Source organism: Galeopterus variegatus, unplaced genomic scaffold, assembly GCF_000696425.1.
Source record: "Galeopterus variegatus unplaced genomic scaffold, G_variegatus-3.0.2 Scaffold11906, whole genome shotgun sequence".
Lineage (NCBI taxonomy): Eukaryota > Metazoa > Chordata > Mammalia > Dermoptera > Cynocephalidae > Galeopterus > Galeopterus variegatus.
In genome coordinates this window covers 14,695-26,065 of record NW_007738017.1, presented here as the reverse complement: position 1 = coordinate 26,065, position 11,371 = coordinate 14,695, and positions in this window count along the sequence as shown.

Here is an 11,371-nt window from a genome sequence, read left to right as displayed (position 1 = left end):
TTATGCCAATCTCTTCTCACTTGTGTTGGATAAAATTCTTGACATGGAATTGCTGGGCCAATTGCTATAAAACTTCATATCGCCAAATTGTTCTCTTTTAGAAAGGTAGTACTCATTTAAAATCCCAACTAGCCTATTTCTTTGCAAACAAGGATTACTTATAAAAAATATATTAACCATATTGATAGCAAAAGTATCTAGATTTAATTTGTATTTATTTGATAATTAGTGAACTTAGGATTTTTTTCCTTTTGTCTATCTAGGGGGCAGATTGAGGTTTCAAGGTTATAATATGTAATTTTTCTCTGATGAATCCCTAGTCAAATCTTTGTCCTTTTATTTTTTGTGCCTCAATATATTTTACTTCTTTAAGCCAAATTGTTAATTTGAGGTGAAAGTAAACTGAACAGAAAAGAACATGAAATACCAAAATGTGATATTCTTATGGAACTGCTTGCTTACATTATAAATATTTTACAGGGAACATACAGTTTCCAAGTTTTTTATTCTTGAGAGTATATTACCATTTTTTAGTGTTTTATTTGCACTTATCACTTTACAAATATAAATGAAGTTCTAGAATATTCCCAGAATTGGATAGGTTCCTTTTATTAACATACTTTTAGGGATCTTCATCTTTAAAGTCAACACTCTTCAGTTAATCACAAATCTAAGCTCATATGAAATCAGAAAATAAACTTCACAGTGTTTTCCGGATTTGAACCCAGAGTAATAGTGGATGGCAGATGTAGTTGTTTGACTATCAGTTAAACAAACAAACAAATAAGAGGGAAGAGGAAGGGAATGAAAGACCATTTTCTTACCAAGCAATCACACACTTTATTGTCTAGGAAATAAAAAAGAAGAAGAAAGAAAGGAAAGAAAGAAAAAAAGAAAAGAGCCAGTTTTGTGTACTGTCGAGCACACAGATGTTCCTCTTGGCAGCCGTACAGCACTAGTCAGGATTGGGGGTTTTGCAGACATAGAACGTGAGGCTTCTTTGTTGGAGACAAAGTGCTGCCTGTGGTGGGAACTGCTGCAGTGATGGGAAGGTATCGTAATACATTGTTGGATTACTGTGATTTTCAATAGAGACAGTACATTAAAGTAGCTTTGTGGGCAGTGGATTGTTTCAGCCAAGCCTGGCTAATAACACACTCATCTTGGCAAACTCTGTTTAAAAGGTAGAGCGAGTTGGCATAGTTTCGTGGTTATGGAGCCTGTCCTATACTTGGGCATCAGAATTACTTCTTGGGCCGCCCTGTGGCGCACTCGGGTGAGTGCAGCTGTTGGGAGCGCAGCGAGCGCCACGGGTTCGGATCCTGTATACCACGGGTTCGGATTCTGTATACGGATGGCCGGTGCGGGAGCGCGGTGCGGGCGACGCCAAGCCCAAGGGTTGCGATCATCTTACTAGTCACAAAAAATAAATAAATAAATAAATAAAAAGAATTACTTTTGCCTGCACTAGTTTTTTAACAATCAATTTATATAATGTAATTCAACAAAAGTGCTTGTGACTGTCAAGTTCGAACTGTAACCACTTTTCAAATGGAACTATTTGTTTTTTTTGACACTTCTTCATTTAAGATAAGGCTTTGTTAGAAAATAGAAAACTCATAATTTACATGTTTAATGTTTTATCTGTCTCTATATATCTGGAGTGTTTTTTGTTTCAATGTAAATATTGTATTGTGAAATGTTTAAACCATATGTGAAAATGTAATCACTACAAAGCACAGGCGAGTTTTTTGTTTGTTTGTTTGTTTGTGACCAGTAAGGGGATCGGAACCCTTGACTTGGTGTCACCCACACGACGCTCAGCCAGTGAGCGCACCGCCCATCCCTATATGGGATCCGAACCTGCGGCCTCAGCGCTCCCAGCGCCGCTGCGCTCCCAGTGCCACACTCTCCCGAGTGAGCCATGGGTTCGGCCCAGGTGAGTTTTTTTTAATTAGTTTGCCAGTATTTTCTGTCCTGGTCTTTCATATAGTTTACCTGAAGTGGAACAGTTAGCAGTGCTATGCTGAATGTTAACATCAATGTTAACTGTATTTTAAGCTTAGAATATAAACTTTAGGGACTGATAATTGAATGTTTTTTAGTTGTCCCTGGGTTCTACCCTCTATGTTAACTATAATATCAAATAAATTTTTATGGCCTTTTAATTGGTTACATAATATTCAAACTGGAAGGGAAAAGAGAATATAAAAAGTAGTAAAGACTAGAAACTTTAAGTTTACCCCTAATTAGATGGAGTTGTTGAATTGGAGGTTGAACTAATATGACATGTAAAAACATAGATATTTAGTCACCCCTCTTTTTTGACAGAAAAAAAGTGAGATCCAGAGAATTTGACCTGTAATAGCCTGAACAGCGAGGAGTTGGAACCAGATTATAAAGGTTCTAATTCTCTCATCAAAATGTTTACTCTCGTTTATATCCTTCAATCTCATCAAATTAAAGCAACATTCATTTATTGAACTCCTACTTTGTTGAAGGATTCATCGGATATTTACCGTGGAGAAACCTACTTTCTAGTTAGTAAACAAGGAATGCACTCATTAAACAATAACAGGAGCTATACCCCAGAGCACGACTTTCATGGCCAAATGAACTGTGCAAAAAATTATTCTAGAAACTCAGTAAAAAGATAAATACAAGTATCTTCAGGCTAGAGTAGTCAAAGGTCTTCCTTTGACCTTATAGTATTATCTCATGATGGTGTAATAATGTTATCTTAGAGGCTGGATTTTGAGGTGGATCTGGATTTTCTTGTCTGCCTCATTTTTGCAGAATTTTATTCCAGAGATATTTGACTCTTGACAATATTTTAATCTATTAGAATTTAGTTACCCTGGAGATACTAATCTTCTCAGAAACAATTTATTTTCTCAGATCAGAAGCAAAAATATCAACCCATTGAGCATAAGCACCCTGCTCACTGTGTAGTCACACTCCTGTTTTGACAGGAATGACCCAGAGAGCAAGGAATACTTCCAACATTCTAAGTAACACATTGTCAACACTAAGGCTGCTCTTCAGGATTTAAAATAAATGAATGTAGCTTTGAGATTGGAAACCAAAATAAGGAGTGCATATGACAGATAGTGTAATGCAGACTTGTCCAAAGACCTCAGACCCCCAGTTTGCAGACCAAGTTGAAGATGTTTGTATAGCATTTGAAAGTATATATTTACTATAATATTCTACAAACATTTATTGAATGCCACCTATGTACAGTGTAGTGCAGTGTTAACAAAGTGGAAGTTCAAAAGTACCACACTGACATAGATTTATTAAGGAGAATAACAGGTAAAAAAAGGTAGCTACATTTGATCTCTTCAGGTCTCTTTATCATTTGTGTACTAAAGGAGGCTGATTTAGGAATTGTCTACCTAGGGAATGATTAATATAAAGGGCAAAACGTGTGTTGCCTGGTCAATTAAATGGCCATTCTATCTGAAACACAACTTAGCTGCCATTTAACCAAGAATCACATCAAGAATCATCTTTAGCTTCAGATTTGAACTAGATGAATGAGCTGGTTATGCATAATGGAAATGAGTCAAGGCACCTATGGATGTGGTAAGTCATTAATGAGAGTACTATGCTTCACGGTCTGAAAGAATTAAGTGATGAAAGGTAGACTGAAAGGGTGTTTGTTGAAAATTCAGTAATATCTATTTACTAGTAACTATTTAAGTAACTAGTTTAGAGAGACAGACACAAGATTAAAAGAAGAAAGAAAACTGAACATGGGTTGCTACCATGAGTTTAGAACTTTTCTGTTCTTTTAATGTAATCAAAAGTTCAGGGAATTAGGAATCTGGAGACAGGTTTTTCCATGACAGGATTTTATTAAGGACAGTTTAGGGATGAGGTAATCAGGAGATAACATCTGCCATAAAGCTACTGTCTACCTAAAATTGGACTCTTGTGTATGCTAGCAAGTGTTAGGTTCTGAAGCACTGTGCAAGTGATTTTGAAAATCTCACATCTTTTGGTCATGAAAAGGCAACTTTAACTGGAGTAAACCTTATATAGCCAAGCTAAAATGATTTCGCCTTTTGTTTAGATGGAAATACATATTAATCTTCAGTTTTCATAAGGGAAAAAACAATTTTCCTCTTCTTACATCTGATATTTAAAACATGCAGTTCTTTGACCACCTATGTAATGTCTAATCTGCAAGCACTTGTTAGGAAAATTAAAGCTTAAATTAAGCAAGATTCAGCTTGGCCCAAAACTGCTATGAACCATTTGGAATTTGATTGCAACAAACACTCAGAGAATAACTTATGAACATATTAGCCAATGGTTTTTGAACAGGGTCAAGGACACCAGACACATTTGGGGAACTTTTACCTAAATGTGCATGAATCTCCAGATCTACCCTATTGATTTTGATGGGGCAGGTCTGGGTTGGACCCCAGGCATCAGTATTTTTTTTAAAAAAGACAAGAAAAAAAGTTTTTTATAGCTTCTACCAGCTATTCTGTTATGCCTCCCAGCTGTAACTACCTGTAGAGTCACCAAGTCTCCCTGTAAATTAAGAGTAATCTTTGGACTTTATTATCCACCCCCTTGAGCCCTAAATCCCCAAACTCAAAGAATGCCTTCAATGGGTTTTGTTCTCTTGTCGTTTTGCCTTCAATGGGTTTTGTTCTCTTGTCGTTTCTTTTATATATATTGAAGGTTGCAACTAGACTGGTCTGTTTGAACCATATTCTAATGTCTTCAATAAAACTATATTTGAGGTTATTATCCTTTCAGTCATCTACTGTACTTTATATATAAGTATCAACACAGTGAATTTTATGATAGCTACTATTTATTATTTATTTTCATACCTTATAATGTTTTAAGCCTCACATCAACCTCGTGAGATGTTACTACCCTCATTTTACAGATAAGTAAACAACCCAGGGAGGGTAGATTTCTTGTACCCAGTCACAGTCAGATCTCTGTTTTACACTCACAAAACTTGTCTCTGCCAATAAATGTATATATTTTCTTCCCTCATAAAATGAAAATTACATACTACAAAATGTATCCCTTTTTGCTTAGATGTCAGAATACTAAAAGCCAAGTTTGATCCCAATTTTAGTCATCAGCATATTTCAGGTGCCTGAAATCATTTACTTCTCAAGTCCTTTGCATTTTTTGTCCTCTCATATGTATACATATTCTGACCAGCAACAAATATTTAGTTTTTTGTTTAACAAATATAGACTTGATATGGTCATTAAGTGATAGGATTTTCCTTTCTCTGATTTCTTGGCACATCTTGTTTTGTAACTCTGAGAAAATATTATAACCGTGATTATTGATGTCATATGTAATATATGCATATTCCACATTATTAAAAAGTGAAGTTATTTACTGGATATTCATAAATGCTTCATTTTCACATTTTATAAAATAAAACAATAAATTAAAGGACAAAACTTCTGTTTGTAGTGGCACAAAATACTAGCAGAGCAAGATTAAAAAGAACTTGGTTTTAGGAAAAAACAAAATCATACATTCATATTAAAACTACAGAGAAAGTTTAAAATCCTTATGTACGATGATTGCGGTTTGAGGATTTTGGTATTATGAACAATGTCCTTTGCTTATTGCCATGAGAGTATGTAAGTTTCTTATTGCCAGTAATATACATTATTTATTTTGGCCTAATTATTAAGTGCACACTATATAGTATTTTTAAAGTGATAATCATTATAATTTTAAAATGACTTTTGGTAATAATTCAGGTAGCAGAAATTATGATTATAATCATTTTTATTTCCAATTTGCATCTTCTAATTATTTCCAATTTGCATCTTCCTAATCATTTTTATTTCCAATTTGCATCTTCTAATGACCTGGGATAATAAATTAAGACTTAAGATTTGTGCGTTACTTAAAATTTCAATGATGAATAGAAATATTGGAGAGTAGGCCTTTATGAACCTTCTCTTACCTTTATTTTGGTTACCATGGCTGCTGTGCTAGATAGTACGGTGCAGATAGTGCAATGTTGAGCAATAATAAAGCAGGTAGATATATATTCAGAAATAGTTAGCCACTTATTCAACAGATTGTATATAAAAACCAGTTAGGGGTTATGTAATATTGCATGCTTATGGTCATACAGGGAATTAACAGAACAAATGAGAGGATCTTGGTAGGCATCTTACAGATCTAACAGAAAGAAGCAATATACTGGGTAGGTCAAGGAAACATGGCTGGTGGTGCTTTGAAAAAGTGGGACAAATCTGAAATACATCAAGTGGTCTGCATATAAAGGTTCACTTGAATATTCCAGGCTATCACAATATCTTATATAGCTAATAAAAAGGCTTAAAATTTTGCATTTTGTGTATATATTTAATCAATTTTGCACTTTATTTTGCATTTTGTGTATATATTTAATCAATTTTGCACTTTAGTATCACTTTAACTATATCAGTTTCTAAACTCTTAAAATTATATGAGTAGAAAAAAAGCAGAGATCTGCAAAAGACCTTAGGTCTTTTCTAACACTGTGCTTTTTGATGATGAGGAAATTGAGGCCCAGCAGTTCATTTAAAGAAGAACAGAGTACACACACTCTCATACACATACACACATATACACGGCTGCTGGCTTCACATGTAGATCAACATGACTGTGAACATTTGTGTGAATTAGAAAAAACAAGTTACTGTTAATTAATCCATTAGAGACATTTTAATTATTTTCTCTTGAAAAAGAGAAAAAGAAAACTGTTCTTCTATAGTCTTAAAGCTCTAAATAAGGAATTGTAAGAAAGTCAGAAAAAATTCTAAACACTTTTAACTTAGATGAAAATATAGATGGTTAATAATTTCAAAAGAACTATTTTTCAAACCTCTGAGTATTATGATTACAGCAAGACAGCTAGTTTGACTAGCAAAGTCAGAATTCCTCGCAATATTCAGTTTGGATACTGGGGTTCAATCCAAGCCTTGTATTTGTCAGCTTTGGTTTTTTAATATATTTATATGAAAGAACTAGTCAGAGAGATTCTCTCTATTTTAAGTCTATGAGAACCATCCGTAGCATGCACTGACAGATGTTAAAAAATGTCTGTGAAAAGAATGTTAAAAACCTTTCCAAAGGAAAGTCTTTAAACCATGTCCCTAATACAGAAATGCAAAACCAGATTTAATTGTCCTTTTCCTATACAGCTCAGACATGCAGGCTGGTTTACTGCAGCACATGGTCTGAAAAAGTGCACAGTAGAAGAGAGCATTCCTGGTTAAGGCTGAGATTCAATTTATTTAGGCTGAAATTCTAAAGATCAGTCAGAAGCAAGCACTTAAAGTTAAAGAAACACAACAAGCAATAAAAACACAGGCTGTTTTCATGTTGAATGTGCTCATTGGAGACACCCTATTTGCCTTTCAAGACAGCAGTATTCTATGGTTTTAATATAAAATATTAGATTTCTAAAAAACCAATATCTGGTTGTTGTTGTTGTTGTTGTTTTCCTAATAATAAAAAGATGTAAAAAAATAGACAACATTGCATGAAGCCATGGAGATTTCTTTTTATAATTTAATTCATTATTTGTTACCACTGAAAGTAGCCATTTGTCTAATGGACAATAATTGAAATAATCAGTTGGAAGGCAGCAACATAGCTTACATTTTATTTCAAAGGAAAGACATTATAAGCCTATATTAAGCGGTAAATTCCTACTACTCCTGAAGGGTTTAAGTTTACTGTTCTTGCAAGCAGTCACAGATCATTGAGAGCTTTAGAAAAGAAAGCAAAAAAAAAACCAAAAAACAAAAAAACGCCACGAATCCTCTCATACCTTTGTGTGGTATTAAGCCAATAGCTTTACTTTCATATACCATAATTTTTCTATCTGTAACATGGAAGAAGCTACCTACATAGAAAATTTAATTTTAACCCCTAAATATCTAATAAGAAGTTCAGTTGCTGTGTGTCTAGTAAATCAAAAAGATTTGAGGAAGAATTCAAAAAGTAACAAAAAGGAAAGAAACATTAGAGGGGTTAATAATGGTAAACGTGGAGAGTCTCTGATGGTTTATTATTGCTGGGTCTAAGTAAGAGCAATTATTTATTATAACACATTATTTCATGGTACTACCTTTCCTGTAAAACCAGCCTTTCTACCACAATGTATATTTATATTGTGGGAACAAGTATGCTTACCATTTTTATTGTCAATTTGAAATTTTTAGAGCTGCACCATCACATGCCTATTTAAATTTTAATTAATTAAAGTTAAATATGATTTTGAAAGTTAATTCCTCAGGCACTTTAGCCATATTTTAAGTGCTCAGTAACCATATTATACAGAATGTTTCTATGATCACAGAAAGTTATGCTGGACAGTAGTGTTTTAGTATTGATATTTTAATTATGTTTTTATCAATGCATTTCACTGAAAGTTGAGACCATAAATCACATGTTCTTAGATGGCAGGTGTAGAGGAGACTGCTCTCTNTATTATAACTGTCATTATTGATGTCATATGTAATATATGCATATTCCACATTATTAAAAGTAAAGTTATTTACTGGATATTTATAAATGCTTCATTTTCACATTTTATAAAATAAAGCAATAAATTAAAGAACAAAACTTCTGTTTGTAGTGGCACAAAATACTAGCAGAGCAAGATTAAAAAGAACTTGGTTTTAGGAAAAAACAAAATCATACATTCATATTAAAACTACAGAGAAAGTTTAAAATCCTTATGTACGATGATTGCGGTTTGAGGATTTTGGTATTATGAACAATGTCCTTTGCTTATTGCCATGAGAGTTAGTTTCTAATTGCCAGTAATATGCATTATTTATTTTGGCCTAATTAATAGGTGCACACTATGTAGTATTTTTAAAGTGATAATCATTATTTTTTTAAAATGACTTTTGATAATAATTCAGGTAGCAGAAATTATGATTATAATTATTTTTATTTCCAATTTGCATCTTCTAATGACCTGGGATAATAAATTAAGACTTAAGATTTGTGCGTTACTTAAAATTTCAATGATGAATGGAAATATTGGGTTACTTAAAATTTCAATGATTTAAGATTTGTGCGTTACTTAAAATTTCAATGATGAATGGAAATATTGGAGAGTAGGCCTTTATGAACCTTCTCTTACCTTTATTTTGTTTACCATGGCTGCTGTGCTAGATAGTACGGTGCAGATAGTGCAATGTTGAGCAATAATAAAGCAGGTAGATATATATTCAGAAAAATTTGCCACTTATTCAACAGATTGTATATAAAAACCAGTTAGGGGTTATGTAATATTGCATGCTTATGGTCATACAGGGAATTAAAAGAACAAATGAGAGGATCTTGGTAGGCATCTTACAGATCTAACAGAAAGAAGCAATATACTGGGTAGGTCAAGGAAACATGGCCGGTGGTGCTTTGAAAAAGTGGGACAAATCTGAAATACATCAAGTGGTCTGCATAAAGGGTTTAAGTTTACTGTTCTTATAAGCAGTCACAGGTCATTGAGAGCTTTAGAAAAGAAAGCAAAAAAAAAAAAAAACCTGTGAATCATCTGATACCTTTGTGTGGTGTTAAGCCAATAGCTTTACTTTCATATACCATAATTTTTCTATCTGTAACACGGAAGAAGCTACCTACATAGAGAATTTAATTTTAACCCCTAAATATCTAATAAGACAGTTCAGTTGCTGTGTGTCTAGTAAATCAAAAAGATTTGAGGAAGAATACAAAAAGTAACAAAAAGGAAAGAAACATTAGAGGGGTTAATAATTGTAAACGTGGAGAGTCTCTGATAGTTTATTATTGCTGGATCTAAGTAAGAGCAATTATTTATTATAACACATTATTTCATGGTACTACCTTTCCTGTAAAACCAGCCTCTCTACCACAATGTATATTTATATATTGCGGGAACAAGTATGCTTACCATTTTTATTGTCAATTTGAATTTTTTAGAGTTGCACCATCACATGCCTATTTAAATTTTAATTAATTAAAGTTAAATATGATTTAGAAAGTTAATTCCTCAGACACTTTAGCTATATTTTAAGTGCTCAGTAACCATATTATACAGAATGTTTCTATGATCACAGAAAGTTATGTTGGACAGTGGTGTTTTAGTATTGATATTTTAATTACGTTTTTATCAATGCATTTCATTGAAAGTTGAGACCATAAATCACATGTTCTTAGATGGCAGGTGTAGAGGAGACTGCTCTCTTACCAATGGATATATTAAGCCAAAGGCCAAACTGTAAAGAAGGTACATTTATCACAGGTCACAAAACACAAAAAGGATATGGTTGCATTGCTTATGGTGGTGTGATTTTCTGAAATAGTGAACAAATTCTTGCTAACATTCTGAACAAAGACAGTCTTCATTAATTTACATAGTAATCACATTCCTGGAAATTTAATGTATACTTAACTATATTTTAAAAAAACTTTTTAGCAGACGTAAGTTCTAGGCTTAGATAACTATAAGCAGGTTTTCACCCACATCAGTGTCTAGCACAGATGCAGGACAACTCTGTCATACAGCAGAAGAGTTCTGTGCATTACAGGATCCCACCCGCCCCACTAAATGTCAGCCCTATCATTGGGACAACCAAAAGCAACTCTAAACATTTCCAACAAACTTTAGAAACCTGTGCTTTGCAGTGTAAATATTCAAAAGTGTGGACCCACTCAGCCTCTTAAGATATCATCTTAAGCCTATTCCTTTGCTGGATGCATTTTTTTGATTTATCTCTTTATTCTATATTTTTTAAATTGAAAATATGATGTTGCTGTAGACCTAACTCTTCTTTTTAACACCTGTTCTTATTCATTCCTAATAAGGTGAGATTTATATAAGTGCCCAGGGATAATGAAGGAAAAATTTCTTTTTTACATATATTATGGATTTTTGTCTTACTTCCATTAGAAAATAAGGCGGTGGTGGAGGTTGGCTCTGCTGCTTACTAGCATTGAGCATTGGCCCAATGAGCTTATTCATGAAGTCCTGGGGTTTTTTAAGAAGCACATTCAAAATTGTAAAAAACATCAAAAATAATTATCACAAGGCCATGATGTCCTATAGATGAAATGAGAATCCATTTCTTTTACTTCAAGAAAGACAGAGTTAAAATCTAGAGCAGCACTTATTAATCTCAGAGGTCCATCAATAATTTTCAGGTAATCTGTGAACCCCCTGAAACTGTAGCAAATTATGTTTATAGACATTTGGCCATTTGTTAGAAGAGAGAGGCCACTGAGATAATAAAAAGAATGAGGAAAAATGGATTAAATAAAATTAAAGAATTTAAAAAACCCATTATAGAAAGAAGACAGGAGATTAATTTGAGCTTATAAAATC